This window comes from Lutjanus erythropterus, chromosome 21 (genome assembly GCF_056507025.1).
Source record: "Lutjanus erythropterus isolate fLutEry1 chromosome 21, fLutEry1.hap2, whole genome shotgun sequence".
NCBI classification, from domain to species: Eukaryota; Metazoa; Chordata; class Actinopteri; order Lutjaniformes; family Lutjanidae; genus Lutjanus; species Lutjanus erythropterus.
Window position 1 is genome coordinate 13,343,531 of NC_139337.1, and position 23,385 is coordinate 13,366,915.

Below are 23,385 nucleotides of genomic sequence, written 5' to 3' on the forward strand. Positions count from 1 at the left end.
GATAGATTTAACTGGATCTGTCTGTTTGGGGTGAATGGGAATCAGAAATATTTTATGTAGTGTGGAGGAAAATTATGTCTAGTTTAAATACCAAGTCCAGATTAAATGCACACAATCATGGGCAGAGGAAAATTAGCAAAAGCCTAAACTGAGATTGTTTCCTAAGAAAGAATACAAATGTGAAAAAAAGTGTTTGGTATAATTTGGGCAAAAATCAAAGATCACTGTGTGTGCAGTTAAGATGTGGTGTATTCCTTCTACACATCGAAACAGTAAGATACAGGGGTATAAGAGAAGAGGAAAGAATTTGTGGTTATTGTGAGCTAAATGAGATGGAGGATGAAATTAACTTTAATTTTGTACTTTCCATTATAGCATGATTTGAGACAAATATTGTTTGAAGATGTTCATGCTCCTGATTTTGGTTTGATAGGTGTGGAGAATGAAGCTTTAATTTAATTTCTTTTTCATAATGTTATTGCATTTTCTGTTTTTGTTTTACAGCATGGGAACAAAGGAGAACATTAATATATGATAGATAAATTCCTCTGAATTTAATTATCTTAATATGGACTATGGATCGTTGGTTTATGAAATGGATCAATTGTTTATGGGGCTGTGCTTGTGTTTGTATTGTGCAGCATGCCTGCAGCAAGTATGATGTTTATATTTATGCTTGGATGATAATGATGAATTGTGCTTTTGATGATGACATTTATGATTCACATGTTTGAATAATCCCATGAGGGGTGGGTCATGAAAATGACCAGACGCCAAAATAATTAATTTAATAGTTCATTCATTCAGTTCATGAGGGGTACCATCCATGAAAGTGTGTGTTCATGCATCTAACACTGGATCTAACACTTGGAACCTCTGACTGAAGATACTGGTGTTACTAATTCTAAACCCAAATTAGTGCAATTTCATGTTCTTCCCTCTCATATTTATTTATCTGTTTATTGTGGCTTCTTCTCAACCCATTTCTAGTCTGTACAAATTCAGTAAAGACCCAGTTTCTGGTTGCTTACGCAGAGTCCCACAGCTCATCATTATGTTTTTACCTCTGCTGCATTTCTTCTTTCCCACCACTATAATAACATCTTATCCAACAAAAAAACTACTTTGGTGAGTATGCAATTTCTGCTGTACAGACTATAAATAAATAAATTTTAAAAATGAAACAAAGAACACAAATATATCCCCACATATTACATTTGTGCTTCCTGAAATAAATGCACCATATTGAATAAATGCTCAAGGCTTACTTGACTTACTTATTAATGGTGCTATGGTGCAGCATGTACATAATGGCATCAATGCCTCATTCATTTTGAGGGAATAGAGGGAAGTCGCTTAATTCCACAAAACACACTAGCAATATTTCTTACATGTCATTTTTTGGTAATAATTGAGGAGGAAATATTAAGTGTGAGAGACAATATTTGAGTGAAGAAGAAAAGATCATTTTGAGATTGTCAAGTTTACAAAAAATAGAGCGACACGCTGTGCACACTGGCCATATTTCAACTTAATGACAATGTTTTAATGTGTGCAAGGAGAAAAAAGAAAGAAAGACAGACAGAAAGAAAGAAATCCTCCATCCATTTGAACCAGCAGAACTGACTGTGCAGAACGTATGACACAGCCACATATCTGAAATACTCAGCAGTTCTTGACCTTGGGAATCCAGGTGTGTGTGTGTGTGAGAGAGAGAGAGAGAGAGAGAGAGAGGGAGAAAAGTGTGGGGGGGTGGGGGCTGGAGTGTTGGTGATGGAGTACAGGTCAGCTGATATTATCATCATATAACCCAGTGGGGATCTGGTTGCCATGGAGTGTATAGTATGTGTGCAAAAGGGGTGGGGCGGGTGGGGGGATGGGGATTTGTAACAGCATCATGGGGTGGGTTGGTGGTCGTATAGAGAGGGAAAATCACATATCGGGACTCATCTCTCATTTGGGAAGAAAAAGCACATCCCTAGAAAGTAACACAAAATGAATATCAGGATTATGATTCAGTTTTGGTTAAGATTGGCTTGAGGTAAGAATTGGAGTTAGGTAGTATGGTCATGGTAGAGGTTGGGGTCTCAAGGGAATACATGATTGTTTATGTGTTGGTGTGTGACGGGAGACTAATTGGTGCCATGGGTGAAGACTTTCTGTAAAGCTGGGTTGCGCTCACAATGTTTATTTTTAACCCTGATTCAAGGTTTTAACTTAAATTTATGTTGCACCAGCCTTTTAAACTACCTTCAAATTAAGGTAGATTCAACTTAAACCTCTCTAAAACCTCAGTTTAGATTTTACTCTAAACCTAGATTAAATTTAATTTTGTTGCACCAACACTTTAAACTCCAATTTAAACTGTGATCCAGTGTTAACTTCAAACTTACACTTGAGAAGGCTTCACTTTTAAAATAGCTGTCTTTTTAAGATGGATTGAGTGAAATAATTTTACAAAATACAGCCTTTTACACTCAAATTATGCCATACATTTCACGACATTGCTGCATTAACACAACACAAACAAGAAAGTAGGGCTACAGCTAATGATTATTTTCTTTGTCCATCAATCCTGCTGATTATCTTTTCAATCAGATGATCAGTTGCTCAATCTACAAAATGTCAGTACCTTCCAAAACACAAGATAACAAAGCGATTCTTATTTTCAGTATACTAATGGAAGATTATATTCCATTCCTGCCATATTCTGCCCCTAGAAATGTACAGCAGTGAAAACGCAGCACTTGTTAAGGCTGTAGAACTGGAACAGAAGAAACTGAGGATGCAATAAGCCCCGAGGGTTCCCTGCGGAGCTACACTGACACTCCCCAATGGTCTGTCAAATAGCAAAGAAGTCACAATGTGAATGTGCACCTATGACATACATTAAATGTCTGAGACTACTCCCAACCAACCACACACCGCCTGAAGATGGCGCTCCATGTCCTCGCATGGTGCAGATGCATGTGCGTGAGTGAGTGCGAAAGCGAGAGAGAGCTGTTGTCTGTCTGCCTCCTCTCCTCGCCTCTCCTCTCCTCCTCTGTGGTGGTGCTGCTGCTGCTGTCTGCCTCCTCTCCTCCTCTGTGGTGCTGTTGCCTCCCCGTCGCTGCAGTGCTTCGCTGCTCTCCTCTTTCTCTGTCTCTCTCCTTCCTTTCTTTCTCGCTTTCGTACCCAGCGCCTCGCCTCTTCCTCCTCCGTCTCTTTCACATCCTCCTCCTCCTTCCCTGCGGATGCCTCAGCCTTGCACCCCCGGCCCAACACACCGGCAAATGGTCGCTCCATCATCTTCGGCAACTCTGGACGCAGGACGCAGCGAAAAGGCGCATCTGATCTGATCTAAGCACGCTGCGGATTGACTGGAAGGAGAGGCGGACTCAGGGGCAGAAGGGAAACGAGGGGAAGCCGGTCGCTGCCAGTGGCCAGGATCTCATTTCGGTAAGTCATCGCGTTATTTTGCCAAGCTATAGAACATGAAGGTGACAGGTCTTCAAAACGCCTGTGTTTTTAGTGCTCTTGCAATGCGCAGGAAATCTGAGCATGACTTCTGGATCATGCATTGTGGGTGTTTTTGTGAAAGTGCTGGTTTTAAAAGGCTCTGCTTTTGATAACAAGCTCGCTGCAAAGCTTCCTCTCAGAAACAAGCGCCTGACTATCCTCCGATCACCCAAACACACAGCAGATATTTGGCCCCAGCTGACTGCTGACCCAAATTCACCACTGGTTGTGCGTAAAAGTGCTCCAAAGGTGTGAAAAGCACCTTGTAAACAAAAGGGGTATGGCTGCTCTTCTTAGCCACATGATGATGATTATTTTGTTTTGACAACTCCATTCACAACCAGAAGTTAAGTTGTTACATCTTTAAACACATCTGGACATGATGTTATGTTATAGTATGGTATATGATTGATCACTGGGTCAAAGTCTGTCATTGCCTCCTGATAGCCATTAAGTTTTATGGGATTCCCTTTTGTCTGTGAGGTTCTGGAGCACGAGAGGTGACACAAGGATAAGAGTATGGGTATAGGACTCCTTACCTTTCCCACAGCCGTATTTGTGCTGTGATCAATAGACATTTGCAGGAGGGGAATTGTGTGCTGGCAGTTTGTCAAGGGCGTACTATATATCCAGCAGATGAGGAGGAGGAGGGCTGGGCTGCTGTTAGGCATGCTCTAGGTTCATGTTCAGCACTTGGGCAGGTGCATGATGGACAGCTGTACAGAGAGGGCAAGGGTATTAGTCTGTGCTCAGGGCTGTATCACATAAAACCCTGTGTCTTGTGCTTCAAAACTGTACAACTTTGGGTTGCAGGTTTGCAGGCAGCTCCTGTGCTCTGTGGGCAGGTAAGCAGCCATGTTACTAGGAGAGTACAATCCCCTCTAATTCCCCTCAAACTGACCTCTGTTGCAGGAATATGGGGGATATAGATTTTTCTTCCCTCCCACAGACAACCACTGCTCAGTCTGCTTCAACCAGCTTGTTATTCACTTCCTCCTGTACTTTAAGTGATGACAGTACAATGCTCTCCTTGCCCGTGAGCCACGCATCTTCAGGAACTTAGATAGATTTATTTTATTGTTGAAGGATAAGCAGCATTACAAAAGACCTATCACTGTGGGAACTGTGTCTCCCTCACCGACACACACACACATGCACACTCTCACTCCATCGCCTCTCTAAATTTCCTAAAGATTAGCTTCTTTTATGTCCAGTGAATGTCTCCAGTGGGCATGAAAAGCCTCGTCCTTCATCGCGGACACAGATTAAGCTAATTCACACAGCAGCGCAGGCCTAATGCCTAATCACTATGCTGCGCCGGCAGAACAGAACAGTCTTTATACTGTGGTAGCCGAGAGAGGGAGAGGGAGCAAAGGGGGAAAGCTAGCCGCCGGTGCCTATTGATCGGACGGAGGGGCTACTGGCAGGCGTCCACAGGATGGAGTGCTGACGACAGTCCAAAGAGCTGCCGGGATGAGCTTGCCCGGCAGTTGCCTCAGAGAGTAATGCTGATGAAGGGAGGGAAGAGTTTGAATTATAGTTATCCTCCCTGTAGAAGAGCAGGGCAGGGTCAGGGAGGATTTGAAAATACAGTAACTGTTAGGCTTTTTAGACTCATTTGAGAGTGAGAGTTGGGTGCGGTTTCGTGCATTGATAGTGTAACAGATCTGATACCATTTTGTCTGGCAAACTTGAATGGGTAAATAGTAGGAATAGAGTATTTAAACTTTCATCACATCTTTTGGAAGCTGGAAGAACAAGTGAAGAAATAGGGTTAGCTTTTTTGAATGATTGTAATTTATAGTGATCCTAGTGTGATAACTGATTGACTGTAGAGACTTTATAATCTTTTAACCCAGTGGTTTTCAATTCGCAGGCCAAAATGTTAAGGTACATCTGTATTCATATCTGTGCAAAATAGCCTAATCAATGCAGCCAATGTGCCAGTGACAATAATTGTGTTTTTCTTTGATGAAAGGCTTTTAAATGACTTTTTTGGCTTTGTAATGGGAATTCAGAGTGTGTAGAGAGAGTGGTTTTTTTTTTTAATTACTCAGAGGGGATTCTTTAAGGAAGAAATCCTCTCAAATTGGGCATCCATGGTCTAATGTACATCTATTGTGGTTGTCCATGACATGAAAAGTTTGGGAATCCTTGTTGTGGTGTGTGAGAAGCATGTATCTGATACAGCATGCTGCACCTCAGGCCAATTCTTGATACACGAAATGAGAAATGATTTAGATCAAGAGAGGCTGGAACTCCCCTGTCAAATGTCTTCTTTGAAGTTTGGGTATTTGGTCGGTAGTGTGTTGAAAGGACTGGCATAAAAATCATCTTTCCAGGCTGTAAAATAGCTCAGTTTAGTGAGTATGATAATGCTTTAGCACAGGGATCCTCAACATTTTTCAGGTTATGGACCCCTTAGCTGATAGAGAGACACAGCAGAAACCCCCTGAATATTTGTGGGCCTGTCTGCACTTTCATCAGTGATTTCTGAGGTGGTGGGTATGTCAGTCTCCTTTGTTTAGATGATTTAGTCTTTTTTAGCCTTTATTTGATAGGGCAGCTTTAGATAGACAGGAAAATGGATGAGAGAGAGGGGGAAAGATGCACAACAAAGGGCTGTAGGCCAAAATCAAACCCACTACCGCCTTAGCCTCCATACATGGAGACTGTGCTCCACCACCTGAGCCACCAGGGCACTGTCAGAGTCTCTTGGTCATAACATTACAAAATGATCAATTGTGGCTCACAGCAGTGGATAATAATAAAGCTTACTGGCCAATATCTTTTGATAAGATAAGAGAATTAACAATAATTTGGAGGACCCCCTGCAGAAACTCTGAGGACCCCATAGAGATCCTGGAGCCCCTTTTGAAGACCCTTGCTTTAAAATACAGCAAAGTAACTATGGTAAATGGACATTTAGAGTTATAATATTAACATGTCAGAAATGAAATGTAATCTTCTGATTTTATTTGATCTTATACTTAATGACAAGACTGTGGTCTCTCAGTGGGATGAGACTATTCCCATCCCTTCTACTTTTACTTGTTCCAGGAATTTTCATAATTCATGTGACATGGAGGACAGCGTAGTGAGCAGGGAGACAAAGGAGCGAGACAATGAATCTCTACCAGGTCCAGGGCTCCTGTTCTGCAATTAAACCTGACCTTAGACCTCAGCATCAAAGTAGACAAGTCCAGAAAGTTCTTCCCCTTCGCATCACAGTGTGCATTTATAATTTCAACAGACTCAGGATACAAAATGTTCCTTAAACAAGTGAGTGTATGACAACGTTTCGTTTTCATTTGTGTCTAAGGACCTAAATATTAGAATAGATGCCTGTTGAAAATGCACAAATGGCTTTCCTGCAGAGGTGCTTTGAGGCCCCGTGGCAAATATTGTACCTCTCTGAGGTGTGACAAAAGCCCAGAGGCAACATCTGATGCTTTCCATTTGTCAACATGAGTTTAAAAAAAAGCTATTGTTGTATTGACTGTGTATCTTTTATTAGCAGTCTAGTCATGATAGGCTGATATGAAATCAAGCTCTAGTTATGACCCATTTCTCCTTGAAGGCATGAAAACAGCTATTATCTTTTATGTAGAAGTATCCATATCTATGTCTACTCATGTCCTTTCTAACTATGACTACTACATGACTAAGAGAAGAAAATAATGAGAAACAACTGTAGAGCATGAAGCACCATCAAGATGAGAAACAAAATGAGGAGCGAAGGCTTTGATTTAACACGTTGGCATCCTTAAGCTTTGTTATCTGCTCTGTGTTGTCTTCTTCTTTACGTTCTCTGAAATGTAATGTGAATGGGCCTCAGGCGGCAGGCTGACATTCGATCCATACTTGTCAATTGCATTGATTGCCTATTCATGGTCACAGGGGAGGTGCTAATTGACAGCCTCAGTGTGCTCATCAATCAGCCGACTTGATGCTTATGTTGGCGACTAGATGCTTATGAGCTTGTTTAATGACATAAAAAACACTGATGTGCCCCTGCTAATGGACAATTTTACAATATCCCCATTACTGTGGAATTGTTACAAGATTACATACATGTTATGCACCATTAAACCTCTAATATCACTCTTCTTCCCCTCAAGGGTGCTGTGCAGTGCACCCAACATGGCTATCTTATGTGGATGTGTCCAGGTAATATTCTAGATGTTGTGCTTTGAGCTCATCTGTGTCCACGTGATGTGTATCATTGTTTTCTTTACTATTACTAATCAGAGTGAGAATGAAATAAATTAGCAGCTTGCCACATCAGGAATATATTCACCCCTGCTGGTGATGCAGCACTGAGTCGGTCGCTGAGTCTTCCTCATTAGGTCCACAGATTTTATATATGGCAGGTTTAAAGAGAAATACCGGACTGGCAATATATTTCCAAAGCAGGAATATTAATTTTATTTTGCAAGCTCTCTCTGTAAACATAACATAAACCTATCTCAAACTGAGACTAAGCTTAGAATAAAAAAAAAATATCATAAGCAATATGAGATAAAACATTGCATGACTTCTTTACTATTGTTACTGCTTCACTCTTTGGTGTTGGGAAAGTATCTTGAAAAATGTCATTAGTTTTTCCTAATTTAATCATTGAAATTTAATTATATTACTTTAGTAATTATTCATTTGAAAAATTAATTACTTATTACTTTACATTGTTAATCAGCACAACCCTGTTAGGTGCTCAGAGGCCTCCACACCCACATTAGGGTGGGGTGATATGTGCAGAATTTCCATGTTATAATGCATGCTATGTACATTTGCTATGTCCAATAAATAAAGAAAATAAATTCACAAAGTGTCAAGAAATTAAATAACTTATACCTATTTTCCTTATTGAATAGAAAGTAGAACTGTACACCTTTGGAAATGTATTTATTGAACTAAGACCTACTTCATTGACTTGTAACTCATTGTAAAATTCATTTCATTCAAATTCAACAGAAAAAAAAAAAAACTCACCTAAACTGTCTTGGTCAGTCTTTCCACTGTTCAGCAGTCACCAGCTCTGGTTTGTTGGAAATAAATCCTCAATAATCCTCAATTCACCACACTAGATGCTGAAATATTCCGACTCTACAGGCTGTCAGGCTGTTTTCCTCTCACTCGCCCTCCAACTCAGTGGGTGTGTACTGTGCAGCCGAGTGAGTGTGTGTCACTGAGCAGTGGTTCTCATTCTGTGCCCCACAAAAACTGGACTCAGCCAATCATAATAGCTGATATATTTGTCCAACCCTAACCCACACTGCACATGTTAAATTCATCTGTATTGAACGTGTGATTTAACAAGCCTGCTGCAGTTTGGAGGTATTGCTGGTGACTGCACATGTAACTCCACAAGTCCTCACAAAACTAGCCCTTTCCACCAGCATGGAAGCAGCCCCAATCACCTAATTTTTAACAGTTCTGAGCATTTCCATCAGAAATAATTTGTTTCAGAACCTGAGAAGATGGTTACCAGCCAGAACCAAACAACAGCAGGTTTTCCTTGAGAACCAAAGTGGGCGTGTCATATTCTACAGGTTGTTGTGCATTGTGCAACGCCCTCTGTTGACGACATCCTCAGCTGGTCACCTCCCCCTACTTCTAACCTTGTGCAAAGCCAGCATATCCCAGACCAGTCTGTCTCTCGAACACACACTGTGAGCAGACTTCCCAGCAGGACAGCAACATGCCAGCCTCCAAAATGTCGACATAATGAAGCATTACTGGGATTACTAACTGTCATGTAATCACTGTATTTCAACTTGTTTTATTAATTAATGACAAACAATTACATTACTTTACTGTCCAACACTGCTCCTTAGTATAAATAGAGCAACATTCCAATGCACCACTTGATGAGTTGATCTTTTTGCATATTAAGTCGGCTACATAAACTACCCCCATTTTATTGCCCGAGAGTCCTTGAGCAGGATGCAGAATCCCTCGCAGCTTAAAGGATGTTGGTTTGTCACTGACCCCTTGGCCTCTTCAAGGTGAAGAAGAAGTGACAAATTTTCATGTTGAGGGATCAGTTAATACTGTTTAATAATGGGAAAAGGGAATATCATGGGGATTACACTTGGAATGCTGCACAAAGAACTTTTAAAGATATTTACCAAGCTTTCTGCTGATGTGACATGACCTCTTCTTTTCATACTTCCCAGCACCATTATTGTATCCTCGCCATCTGCTGACCTTAACATTAAGCCCTGAGGAAAAAATATTTGTAGTTTAGAGGTGAAAGGAGTAGACAGTGCCATCACATTACTGCAGCCTAGACTGGAGTATGCAACTAGTGTAGTTTGTCCATTTGAACCTGCACTTCACATAGTGAGCATGTGGCTCTAAAGATGAGGAATACTCAGTGTATCATGAGTTTGGACTGATCTTCCTTGAAGTCTTTCAAAACTGTAAAATACACAAGCACACGTGTGAGGAATTGATTGAACTCCGTCTTTATATGCAGTAATGCACGCTGCAAACGTTAGCATTGCAGGCTAACTGGTTTACTACCTGCAATAATGTTACCTCCAGCTAAAGTTGTGTTATGTACCACTGCTTTTTCCACACATGGCTTATTCCCAGGGGGGTTTGAGAAGGAGGAAAATCAGAGTGTGCCTCCACCAACGAAATCTCTCTGTTTTGCTACCAGCTCTTATCCTGGGTCTTTTTCTAGGGGAATTGTGGTCTGGTTGGTCAGGTTGGGGTGGCCGTCTCAAGGTCCATTGCATTCATCTCATCCCTGTATTTCTATCATCTATCGCATATGCCTGTCATATTTCACTGGAACAATGTTTGAAGGGGATGCAGCTTTAGCCTCAGTCTTTTAGCATCAACTTTAGATCATATACACAGCCATTCAGTAACTTTACATATTTAAGATCCTTTTACAGGGTTCTCCTTTAAAAATGTATCTGATGGAAACATTAAAAAGTCTGCTTCTCAGCAGACTCGTGGAGTTTAGCTTACATTAGTTAGCTGCACTTATGAAATCTGCTGGTGAGGGTCATCATTTTAGCTGACAAAATCCACAGTCCACAGCTAGAAATTAGAAGCTGGTACTTCAAAATGAATTTCAAAAATGACTGCCAATTTTGATGTTAAATCTGGCATCGTTATCACTGTCAACCGCAAAAATGAGTAGTTTAACAGATGTAGCAACAGTAACTAAGGAGAGTGGGACTTAGCGAAGGGTCAATTCCCTGAATAATCTTTTAGGTGGCTTTATGCTATCAACAACAGTATAGGTCAAGCTTAGGCTGCAGCTGGGGAATTTGGTCTCCTGAAGTATCCTTGAGCGTTTAATCTTCCCATCAGTGATGTATCACACTCTTCCTCCTTTCACTGCAAAAGAAAGAAAAAGAAAGAGGAGAAGGAAAGTTGTCCAGCTTTAACAATGGTTTTGGATTTATGGCTCGATTTTCACTGATGCCACATGTAGTAAAAATATATGGCCCCATAGTACAGGAAGGTGCTAAAAGGTAAAAGCATTCCCCAATTGCTTTGTATTGTATATTGTAGTGATTAATGAGAGACGGACTTTGAGGAGTGCAGCAGGAAGAAGGGAGAGGAGGTAGCGATGTGTCAGTGTTGGAATGAATCCAGCAAGGCAGCAATATGTGTGTGTGAGAACGAGAGACAGACAGGGACGTGTGGATGCCTACTAGTGTGCTTCTGCCGCCGATTCTCCTCCCATCTTCTAATGAGCTCACTGCAGATGGGACTCCCTCTGTCAGCCCTCCTCCTCTCTCCCCACTCCATTATCCTCGCTCCTTCCCTTCAGTGTTTCGTGCAAGGGAAAACAAAGAAAGAGAAAAGGAAGCGAAAGGAAATGATGCGATGAGGGAAAAAAATGCATGAAAAAGAGGGGGTTAAGGATGCAGGTGAGAGAAGGGGAGGATTCACAGGAAGGGGTAAACGGTGGGAAAGATGGAGAGGGGTGTAAAGTGAAAGACAGAGAGATGGAAAATAAGTGACAGAGCTCGTTGGGGAATTAGAATAAGCAGCGAGGAAGAAGCATAGAGGCTGAGTGAGAGACCAGGAATCATCAAAAGCAAGAAGTGACACAGAGGTGTGAAGAAAAAAACACACAATGTGATGAAGAAAAAACACAGAATTGCACCATGCTACATTTGCTAGTGTCAAAAATTAAATGGCTGCATATTAAAACCTAATGGTATGTATTTAGTGCAGGTCCTACAGTGAGAGTGGTGTGTCTGTGTGGTTGCCTCGCCATGACATCACTCCTGCGCTTGCCACAATGTACTTGCTAAGCTGAATTAATAATTGGCTCGGCTAGCCAGGTCTGCCTGAGTTAATTGAGCATCAAAGAGAAGCCATAGCCAGAGCACAGATCATCTTGATTTCCCTGGGTGAAAATGAAGCTCGGAGTTGGCTTGTGCATGCATGACTGAGGGAAGAGTGGAAGTGTGCCTGTTTGTTCGTCTGCTAGTGTGTATGTGTGTGATTGTGATCTTTATTACATGTAAGGAATTCACACTTGTCCACAGGTAGAAAGTCTATGTGTGAATGTTTGCATGGGCTTTTCTTTTTTAATTCATATTTTATTTTTCCCTAATCACTGTAGATTTTAGTTGATTTCATGGTTTGAGCTGATCATATATTTTGGTATAGAGAGTATGTAATATTTTGCCAGAATTTAAAGGAGAAATCTGTCATATATTTACTGTAATAAATCATAAAATGACCATGACATGTCATCAGAAATTAAGGCAACATATTAAGTTGAAATGCTCACTTCACTGACATCAGCCCCGCAGCTGTGGTATCCTTTTAAATCTCTATTTTGGTCCTGAACTGTTAATTAGAGTTAAAATTAATGCTGAATGTTTGCCAAATTAGATAGTGTCTGTTTATGAGTTGTAAGAAATCATTACTGAGCTCGTAGAAGACGTAGATGTTTTAGCGTTTAAATTGAGAAATATGTTAATGGTGTCTAGCAGGCAATGAGACAGGCAGCTACTTAACTTGAAGTCCAGAGTGTGTGTTTTTGGAGCAGTGGGCTTTTTTGGGATAACAGGCTTAACTTTACAATGACAGACTATGGACAGTTCTAAACAGCTGATCAGTTTACAGTGGAGGACTCATTATTGCTTGTTATGGTCAATTTATGATGTTGTGCATATCCTGTGCTCCTGCAGAGCTCCTGCAACCTGCAGAACTTCTCCCCTAGTCTGGGGAGGAGGTCGAGGAGGACGTATATTAAATAGGATTTCAGCCTATTTAATATACAGTATGTGGCTCCAACTCACTGTTTAGACAGCTATACTCATTTTTTGCATTCACAATCGCTATATAGTGGTCCTTTAAGTGTGCATTGTTTTGTTTGTGTAATTTTCCTTATTTTCAGACTTTAATATATCAAACCTGTTGTAATTGTGGCAATAACCCTTTCAATTTCAACCCTTTCAATTCTTCATGCCAAAATTACTCGGGCAAATAGAGATGTTTGTCCCTGCATGATATCAAGTTCAAAAGTTATTTCAGATTTTCTATTTTCATCTGACATCCACGATACCTGCAGAGATGGCCACCACACAGACCCTTAGGAGATTACTTTTAGTTGGGAACATCAAAATTTGTTTACTTGACACCTTGAGAATGATACAAAATAAGTTAGAAAAATATATCCATAGAGTGCATGGGGGACCCAGCCTTCCTACCAGACTGTTGCTGCTTCACTGTCTACCTGTTCTATCTTTCTGTTACGTTACAGTACGAAAACATCGAATTGTACTGTTTTTCCTGCAGCAGAACTTTCTGGACAGCCCGACCCTTTGTGCATGAGAAAGTAAGGGCACTAAAAAGGGATTTGCAACAGGTGCTGCAGGTGTAGGGACATAAATGTTGCCTGACAGGAGAAAATGTAGAGCTGAAGTGAATGTGTGCGAGGGAGAGAAAAGGTTTGGCATAATGACATGTTATGTGGTAGGAAGTAGGGAGGTATATTGTTGTTGGCATCGTCTATAGTCTCTTTGCACAGCAACATACTATTATCTTTCTGGCTGATCAAGTGGGAAATAATGTGTTTGGTAAGATATGAACACCTGCGCCCGGATGTGAGCGTGGGCAAGTGTGTGTCTGCTCATTTCTTGTTTGTTCTTTTAACACACACACAGCATTGCTTCTCTCTGTCTACACAAGGACAAACAGTGTCATAGAAGTGAAGAACCTGAAATCGGGTCCAGCTAGTATCATCCAATAGCGCCAGCACTTTTCAAACCTGCATCTGTTGTTTATGAGTGCCATCTACAGGCAAGGAAGCTAATAACTTATGCAACTTGGACACTGAGTGCTATAACTGCATTGTTGCTGTCACAAAATATGATTGTCACTTTAAAAGTCACATTTGAACAAATTTCAGCCAATAAATGAAGTATTTTGTGCACTGTACAGCAAAGGTTGTCTTCAATAGTATACCAGTCATGATTTCATATTGGTGGATTCACCACGCAGCAAGAGATAATTTAACTAAGTTGAACTGTAATTTAATACCTTCTTTGTTTGAAAATATAGTAGCTTGTATAGGAGCTTATAGGGGGCATTTATGTCTACGCTCTGAAGCATTGGTTTTTGATGTTTAAATGTACTATAAATAGAAACACTTAATGTGTTAAATATTTTGAAAGTGCACATCATAACTGATACCTGTAATTGTCAGTTGCATATAATACCATCTGAGTGCTATCAAAATGAACAGATGTGCGATGAAAGATATGTTATTTCAGTGCAGCTGCGGTTTCTTTAATTCTTAATTGCTGAAGGCAAAATAACAAAAAATACAGGATGTTATTGGTCCAACTTGCAATAAATACATTTGTGAGAGCACATGTAGGCCATATTAGATGGTCCAAAAGATAAATAAATTTCTAATGAGGGATGGAATCTGAACCCTCTAAAAAGAATACATTCTGTAAGATATTGGCTCGGTTCAGATGCACATTGCACAGGCTGCCTTTTAATTAAAGTACTTGTCTTATCTAAAGTCTAGTGAAAAACTGCATGGGGAACCTTAAACCACTCTCTAGCTGTGTCTGATGGTAGTTTCATAACTGCTCAGAGGGTGAAGTTGAAATTTAACATGAAATATTTGGTTTAGAACTTAAAATCATCCTTACCAAAATAAACAAGTGGATGAGTCAAGATGTTTTAAAGTTGAAAAAGTTGCTGTCTGAGTTCTGCTGGTCTCTCAGTGAAGCACTAATGATAATTTACTGAACATAATTGCAGAATGGGGAAAACATAACAGTTCACAATACTACTGTGAAATCTTGCAATTGACTTTACTTTTCTTTACTTTAATTTTCTTTTAAAACAGTTCAACCATACTCAAGTACCATCAGTGACCTTAACATGAATATCACTCAATGTGCCATTATTTTTCTGTGTAAATTTTCTTAAATCATTGTCCTGGTAATCCCACAGTTTCACTCCATATACTGAAAAACACATCTGCTTTAATGTTGCTGCTTCAACTTTGTATGACTTACTACTTACTTCATTTTTGAATAAAGTGAGCAATTCAATGTGACAAAAACAAGTTAAGCAAAAACTCTATTATAAAAAGTTTTCCTTATGGACCTTAAAATTAGTTTTTTGGTTGCGATATCTGCAATGTTGTTCACAGAGACACGCAACTTCTCCTTCAAAACAGAGATCTAAAAAAACTGATGCTGAACAGTTGTTGAGGTTACAGTGCTAAAACTTGTAAATGCAAATAGGTTATTTTTTGTTTCACTTCATGGCAGATGTGGCCAAGAGGGCAATAAACCATGAAGTTTTGACACAAAGCACCATTATTCTTCAAAAATAAATGCGTTCATGTATAAAATATAATCTATACATTCTGTGTATCAGTTTCTTGGCAAAACTCATATTGCTTTTCCTTACTTTTCTCATTCACTAGATCTTCAGTAATCCTTGATCCCCAACACACACACACACACAGACACACACAGAGTGGTGTTTCTATCTTAAAAGCTTGAGGCCAGCCAAGTGGTATAAATGCCATACCCGACGCCTGTGGTCGGATCAGCAGACAGGCCATCAGCAGCACACACTGATCCTTATCAGCCATGTATTGCTGTGGCTACTTCCACCTGTCAATCAAACGCTCTCCCACATCTGTAGAAAAGGATTTGATGGAAATGATGGAAAAGACAGAGACAGAAAGAGAGATAGGGATCAGGCCAATGTGGCCTGTTTATGGATTGAGCCACCTTATTTTATTGCCCTGGTGTGTAGGGTTTATGTGTGGGAGGATTTTGACCACTTCGATCAATGGAAAATGAAAGAAGATGGTATGGAGACAGAGGAGGACATCAGAGATCAGGACAAGCAAAAAGAAGAGGGCAAGACAAGACAGAAGGTGAGAAACACTGTTAATGGCAGCTCTGCTGGACATGCTGACTGTGAACCTACAGCAGTCACCTGTTGGACACAGACCACGTTGTACAATATGTAAGGAGGAAGCTGAGTGAGGATTTAGCTGCAAGTGTTTTCAGCACATCTGAAAGAGGAACGGCAGCTGAAATAATGTTTTGACCACGGGGCTTTTTATTAGGTTGTTTATTGATGTGTGTTGACACTGGAGAGCTACATCCACAGTCGAGGCTCAGCTCCCGCTGTCCACATTATTCGATTTCATTTCACAGTCCCTGAGCTAACAAAGGCAGGTTTTCTGTCTAGCTACACATTGTGCTTGTTCCGAGTAAAGCTCATGTCAGTGCAGGCTGTATACGCTCCATCCTGATATTCAGCATTTTTATTTATGCCCAGCTCCTCCAGAGGCATCTTTTGTTATGCGGCATTCCAGACAACAAAATGTTTACTTTTAACATAACAGGTTTCCTCTATTGGCTGTTTTCAGATTAAAATATATAAGCAGAGCTCGCGTGGACTTTTGTGCCACAGAGAGCCACAAAAACACGAGATTATTTTGGACTTAAGAATGATGAAGATGAAGGTGCTTGTTTTGTTGTGAAGCTGGCGGTTGGCCATGAATTATATATCACAGACACGAGGAAGAGGAATGCTTCACGTTAAGATCTGTGTCTGTGTGCTGGAGGTACTTGGCAATGAAATTCAACAATCTGGATGGCAGGGAAATGAAGTGCTTTTCTTATTTTACTCTCCCACCATTTTCACAGTATGTGAGGTGTCACTGTGTAAACCTTTGAGAACTGTTCCCCCAGATTTATCATTTGTGACCTCGAATTACAAACCATTCCCTTGGATTGCTAATCATAGGGTCTTTATACTTATTTGTTCCCTTAGTTTAAAATATTTAATTATGTCCTCAAATCTCAGAATTTGCCCCTTCTCCTTCTGTTTTTTTGAAAAATTAGCACTGTGTTTTCTCTAAGGGATGTAAATATAACAAAATGTTATAAACCCTAGTGTTCAGAAATGAGTACTGCAGTCTAAATAGAGAGTTGGAACCATAAACAGTCTCTTTCCTCACTCTCAGGTGACATAACATGGTCGTGTTATGATTTAGCACAGTAAATATATTACAGATTTCTCCTTTAATTGTGCCCTCAAATCTCTTAATGTGCCCATTCTGTTTTACTAAAAAACAGAAGTATCCCTTCTGTAAAGGATGCAAAATATAACAAAATATTGTGTTTAACAACCAAAACATGTCCATGTATCTGAGTCCAAGATTAAAATAAAACTGCATTAAGTTCAAACAGTTCATAGCCGGATTGTCAGTGGGACAAGAACATTTTAAGACAACAAATAAAATAATTTGAGGGTATGAATTACTAAGGGAGCACGATAACTGCATTTTGCACACTAATTAGTCATTTGGTTGAATTATGTTTTTAATGGAATTATATATCAAAGACTCCCCCTGTAATTTTCTCTAGTTTGCAGTGGAGGTTGCTTTAAATGTTCATAGGCAAACATGTCTCCCATTCCTACAGCTCTCATGAATTCTACATCTTGCCGAAGGACGGTTAAACTGGATTCTGTGGTCACTCATTTGGCATCAGACTGCCTCGTAAATAGTATTTGTGTTATATCTTCATTATCTGTGATATCTTCTGCATGGGTATACTGTACAGATCCCAACTGCAGCCAGGATCTGGAGCTGCAACTGCACATTAATTTCACTCATCTGTCTTCTGTGGGTTGCATCTGCTATGTATAATTCATCAAGCAACTCTCTGTTGATATCCGCATATAAATTAACTTAGATATTGTGCAGCTCATGAATTTCTAACGGCGTATGTACACAGTGGCACCACAGTAGTACATCAGCTCTGCTGTCTTTCCTGCTCGCGAGAAACAGAGTGAAAAACATTTTGTGTTTTGGAATGTTTTCAATCGTGAAATGGGTAAAAAAAAAAAAAAGCAGCAGAAGACGAAGTGGCCACAGGCTTTTCATGAAAAATGTTCGCAAAGCCGACCTACCCCTCGCTGTTGTGCGTACCAATTACGACTGGAATCTGCTGGGTCTTTGGGAGATATGTGAGGTTGTGTATCTTAGTAGCAGGCACCAAAAGCGGAATAGGGCTGCATGGGCGTGTCTTTGTTATTAATGTTCGATGGCGCAGACTTGATAGAAGGTACACTGACAAAGAGAAGATCAGAAAAGCGGAGGAGGTTTGATCATTTTAACCAACAACTCAAAAGTGGAGGTCATGCGCGGGTCACTGACAATGCTCCATTAACAAAAAAACTCAACAAAGTGACGGCGACTTGGTATTTTCAAATGCCACCAGGTCTTAAACTTTAGCTGTCATTTGTTTTATAATTATGGTTAATTTATCTTGTGTTTAATAGTATGTGTCATGTCTGCATGGGCTACTAATTTTGAGGTTCAGTTATATTTGGTGAGGGTTTTAAACAAACCAAACAAATGCTGCTCGCACATTCTTTACAAAACGCTACAGTCATTTGCAAAGACAAGATACCCCTCGCTGTTGTTTAGGCCAATTAGGCTCGAAATCTGCCGGGTTTGGGCTTGTGCCAGAGATTTGGAGTGAAAGTCTTTATGTGTCAGAGAGGGGCCTTTGAAAGGGATTGAGAAAAAAAGAGACTCGCAGATTCTCAGAAATGCAAAGAAATTGCACAAATCTCTCTCTCTCTCTCTCACGCACACACACCATTTCTGTCACTCTCATCTCTCTTTTCTCCCTTCGCTTTCTCTCTGTGGACCGCTGATAGACAAGACGACACATATTCTAAAACCAAGAGACAAACAATTGATTATATACGCTATAGTTGCAACAAAAATCCACTTTGCAGCCGGAGAATTGTACACACACACACAAACACACTCACACACACACACAGGCACACACACAGACTGCAGGAAGAGTGAAGCAATTGCCAGAAAACTGTGGAGGTGGGAGGGTTGACTTAGTAGCTCCCTGCTGCACTGCTACCAGTTTGCTTATGTGACATTAATTCAACTAATTTGACCTGCACTGCAGACGTGGAATGATGGAAGATGTTTTCTCAGTGTGTCTCTGCAGAGGATCCTTTGGCTCAGAAAGGTTTTTATACTGAAATGGACCATATGGGTGTCTCCAATAGATGAAATAAAAATGATATTGATTTCACAGACACGGCAAGCAAAGATGGGGATTACATTTACTGCAGACAGGTTACCCTATCTGCACCCTTATTTGTGGTAAATGGTCAATATTATTGTTTCCAGATTCAAAAGTTCCAATTCAATGTGGAAATATGTAATATATTTACTGTACTAAATTCTAAAATGACCATGATATGTCATCAGAAATTAAGGAAACATAGTTAAATTACTGGCTTCACTGACAACAGCACTGCACAGTGTGTTCTCCTCAGATATTTTCATTCTGGTCCATAATGGACCTGGGCCATAATTTCTAAAGTTTGCCCGTTTCATATTTGTTAGACTTCAAATTTATCATTTATAATATTTGCCAAGTGAGTATGTGAATGTTCATGAGTCATAAGAAATTCTTAACAATCTTTTAGCAGGCGTGGATGTTTAAATTGAGCAAGATGTGTGCATTTTGGAAGCAGTGGGCTTTTGTTTGCCGATTTTGGTGTTTTAAAACAATAGTGCGGACTCACCAAAGTCACATTATAACACAAGCAAACTAACAGATTGAGGTAACGGTAGACCATTAACTCCCATGTTCTGCAAGGTAAAATGAGTGATTTTCTCTATGGAGTTTGGTTGATCTGGAGAGAAATATGGTTGAAATAATGGCAGTTTACTGTCTAAAAAGGCTGTTTAATGACAAGGTAAAGTGGCACAAATATTATAAATATAGCATAAACATGACATTGATTTTCTTAATTGGACCTTTCTTGAAATGACTAAAATACCTTCTGTTGGTGACCACATCTGGCAGCAGTTCATTGCTTAGCTTCTGTGCTGGTGACCTTCTCCACTTCTCCTCACTGGGAGTGTGCCAGCCAGCATCTACTGTAGGTAATACACAGCCCTGCTTCAAATGCTCTGAACTATCCCTATTGTAAAACATTTTTTGTTGGGGCAACATTCTTGATCCAAAAGGGTGAACTATTTTTTCCTGGCAGCAAAAGTCAACAGATTGATTAACCTCTAGTGTTTGACATTCATGATATGACCAACTGGAAGACCAAGAAGGAGGCACATAGAGTTGAGCTCTATTGGAATACCGAAAATAACACATATTTCATACACAATACCAGACCAATAGCTTTGTACCTTACACATGGTCAGAAAAACACACTTCACACACTCCTTTTTTTTTACTTTCTCTCACACAGTCTGCTAGGTGTGCATTCATAAGGAAAATCTGTCCTCTTTCCAAAATAAGAAATAAAGGCTGTACTCAATTTGATCCTGTTAGGGTTAAAAAATGGAACACTGATTTTAGCCTCCTCTTCACTGATGCGTGACAAGTTTGTTGAACTGTTGAATAATCTGGGATCACAAGGTCTAATGAAACCAAAGGCACAGTGAGGTGTCTGACTTTGATCTTTTGGAGGTTCTTAGCCCGCCAGCACGCCAAGTCTTAAACTGCTATGACAGGAGGGTGGTGAGCAAGGGGCGGAAGTTTTTTAGATCCCGTCAAGTGTTTCAGAGCGTTACATCATTTCCATGTCTTCCACCAGGAGAGTATTGCAACTGTTTTAGATGGAGTCAATTCCTTTTTCCCCCCATATAGTGTGATTTTTGATGGGTCAGTGAAGTAGCTTTCATGGTGATGTGACCACACACACACACACACAAGCACACACTTTTTTGTTTTGTACACAGCAGCGTAGGATGTTCTGCAGTCATACTGTGCAGCGAGTTGAATTTCCATTGGTGGTTAGTCAGGCTGTGTTACTCTTTCTCCCATTATGGCACATTCACTCAGACAGCAGGAGGCCAGACAGAGTACAGAGGTCTCCACCAGCTTCTCTGGCGGAGGCTCACCACCCTCAGCCTCATGCCCGGCGGTGGACACTGTTTGTCGGCCGACTGGTGGGGGCTGAGTGGAGATGGCTCCCTGCTGTGTCTGGCTCATGCACATGCTGTTGGTGTACATTTGAGGCACACACACATTGAATGCATCCCAGTACACATACTGCACAGAGAAACACCCACTGTCTTGTTTTCTGTCTTTGTCACATACACTGCAGGGTAAGTTGAGGGTCAGCAGGTCACCAGCAAGAGCCCCGGTGTCATTGAGGTCCAGTTGTAGAGAAACCATGGTAACCGTTAGCGGGGTTGTTTGGTTGCTATGACAGCATAGAGATCACCAACTCACTGCACGGATGGAGTGATATAATGTGGCAGCACAGGGAGGGGATTAGACTTTGTGAGGTGCACATCAAAGTACAGCATGAAGAAGTACAGATTCTGTTTGATCAATAATAAACTAATATGACTGTAGATACTGTATGCAGCTGCAGTGCAAGTGTGCTGAAGTGGCCTCAGTTTAGAGTTTGCAGAGCATGCTGTCATTGTGACAGTACTAACAAAAGTATTGTTTTCGAAAATGCATTTTTTAATCTTCTTTCTCGTTCGCATGGCTTGGCTGTTATCTATTTTTTATATTCATTGATCAAACATATTTATATTCATTTAATTTTTTTTTTTTACATTTATTTATTCATGTGACAAAGGCGTGTGTCGGAATACCCAGACAGGCAAGATCTCATTACCTGTGGCCTAGTGAGGAGGGAACTGATCTATCATTAAAGCTGGATCATTATGACCGTTGGAGGGGAAATATGAATTTGAAATTCTAATTTTTATAGTAGCAGCCTGTCATACATATTGGTGAAGGGAAGACTGAAGGCTGAACTTGTAACTGAGTTACCTGTGATTCAAATCTCCTGCTAACCTGCAGTCAAAGCAGGCTGCCATGGTTGTGGAGCGTATAGAAGGTTTATCAGATGAATTTAACTCAAAAGTGCTTGTAGCGTGATGCTACACTGTAAAAAAAAAAGATCATAAACCTAAAAACCTAAAAATGTTGTATATTTACTTTTAGAACTTATATGAGTTCTTTTAACTTGAAGTCTTTTCACTTGAAATGATGAATTGCATGAATGAGTTCAATCAACTCATTAAGTTTCTGAAGAAACATGATCAGCACATTAGCAGACTTCCCAGCATGCATTGTTTGATGGTTAAAACTCTCCTGAGACCCTTCTTTTTTATAGTTTGAAGGGAACCTACATGATGAAAACTCACTGTGTGTCCTGAATACACTTTAAGATAAGTCATGGTTGTTTGTTTTCACAGTAATAAACTTTTTTGTATTTGTTTTTATATGTATTTGTTTGATATTTCTCTGTCTCCAAGCTGTGGACAGGATAGGACAAGAAGGCAGACAAAAGATCAATTTCCTTCCTGATGTAAATCTGCTGTAGCAGATACATTAATTCAGAGGCATGTAATTTCACTTGATGTTAAACAAACATAATGAACAGCCTCCAGCCAATCAATCGATTCCATACCGAGGCAAATATCTAGATATTTATCACTCTAAAAATGAACATGAAGTATATGTGGTAGATGTGCGATTAAAATTAAATTAGCATGTGTGTCAAATTCATCGTGTCAGTAATTTCTGCAATTGATTAATCCATTGCTGCCTTTGCAACTGTGAGATGTTTTTCTGTAGTGTCAAGCAGTAATTTAGTCAGTGCTCATGGATGTGATGCGGCACGTTTGTGAATGCCAATATGGAGATGAAAGTGCATTTCTAAAGACCTCTTGTTGTTCTTCTTCTCTGTGTAAAGGTGTTTGCGTGTGCAGTGTTCTCCTGTTGACAAGAAAGAGCAAAAACAAGTAGAAATGCCTGAAAGGCAATCTGGATCTCCTAGTGTGGATCATTCTCATCAATCAAACCGCTTTCTGATGCAAACTAGTCAGTTCTTGAGCTCACAGTCTGACTGGTTTTTACTTTATCTGACAGACTGACTTACTGTTGGTGGAATCTGATCATTTATATTAGATCATTTATATTATTTATAGTAGATTATCAGTATGTTACCATGCACATTGTGCATTGCAGGCCAGGCCAGAAGAAAAATGATGAGGAATTTGTTAATTTGTTACCTCAAGGCAGAAAATGAGGAAGGGCACCCACTGTTATTAGAAGGGTGCACCTAGGCAACCACCTGTATGTCCTATGCCTTCAGTGGGTCCTGCATTTTGTAATAATGTGACACACATCACACATAGCTTCTAGCAAGGTAGCGTATGTATGTGTGTATGTATGTATACGTGCATAAATATATACATGCTTTGATTATTAATCATTGGATGTAACTATTATTTTTGTTTTATAGTTCTGTCTCCTAGCTTATTCAACTTCTACATTTTTGGCAACACATCCACTCCTGTTTAGTTCTGCACCTGAT

The 23,385-nt window shown here is 40.1% G+C and overlaps 1 protein-coding gene across 2 annotated transcripts in view; it reads left to right on the forward strand.

Moving 5' to 3' along the window:
* The first annotated feature begins 3,044 nt into the window (after window positions 1-3,044).
* The window catches only part of ctnnd2a (catenin (cadherin-associated protein), delta 2a), a 328,733-nt gene continuing 308,392 nt past the window's right edge, over window positions 3,045-23,385 (forward strand). Inside the window, exon 1 of one of the 2 annotated variants that reach the window (XM_084746984.1) lies at window positions 3,045-3,438. The gene's annotated coding sequence lies outside the window, so the exon portion shown is untranslated. The remainder of the gene's footprint in view (window positions 3,439-23,385) is intronic. The other variant, XM_084746983.1, reaches the window with a different exon arrangement.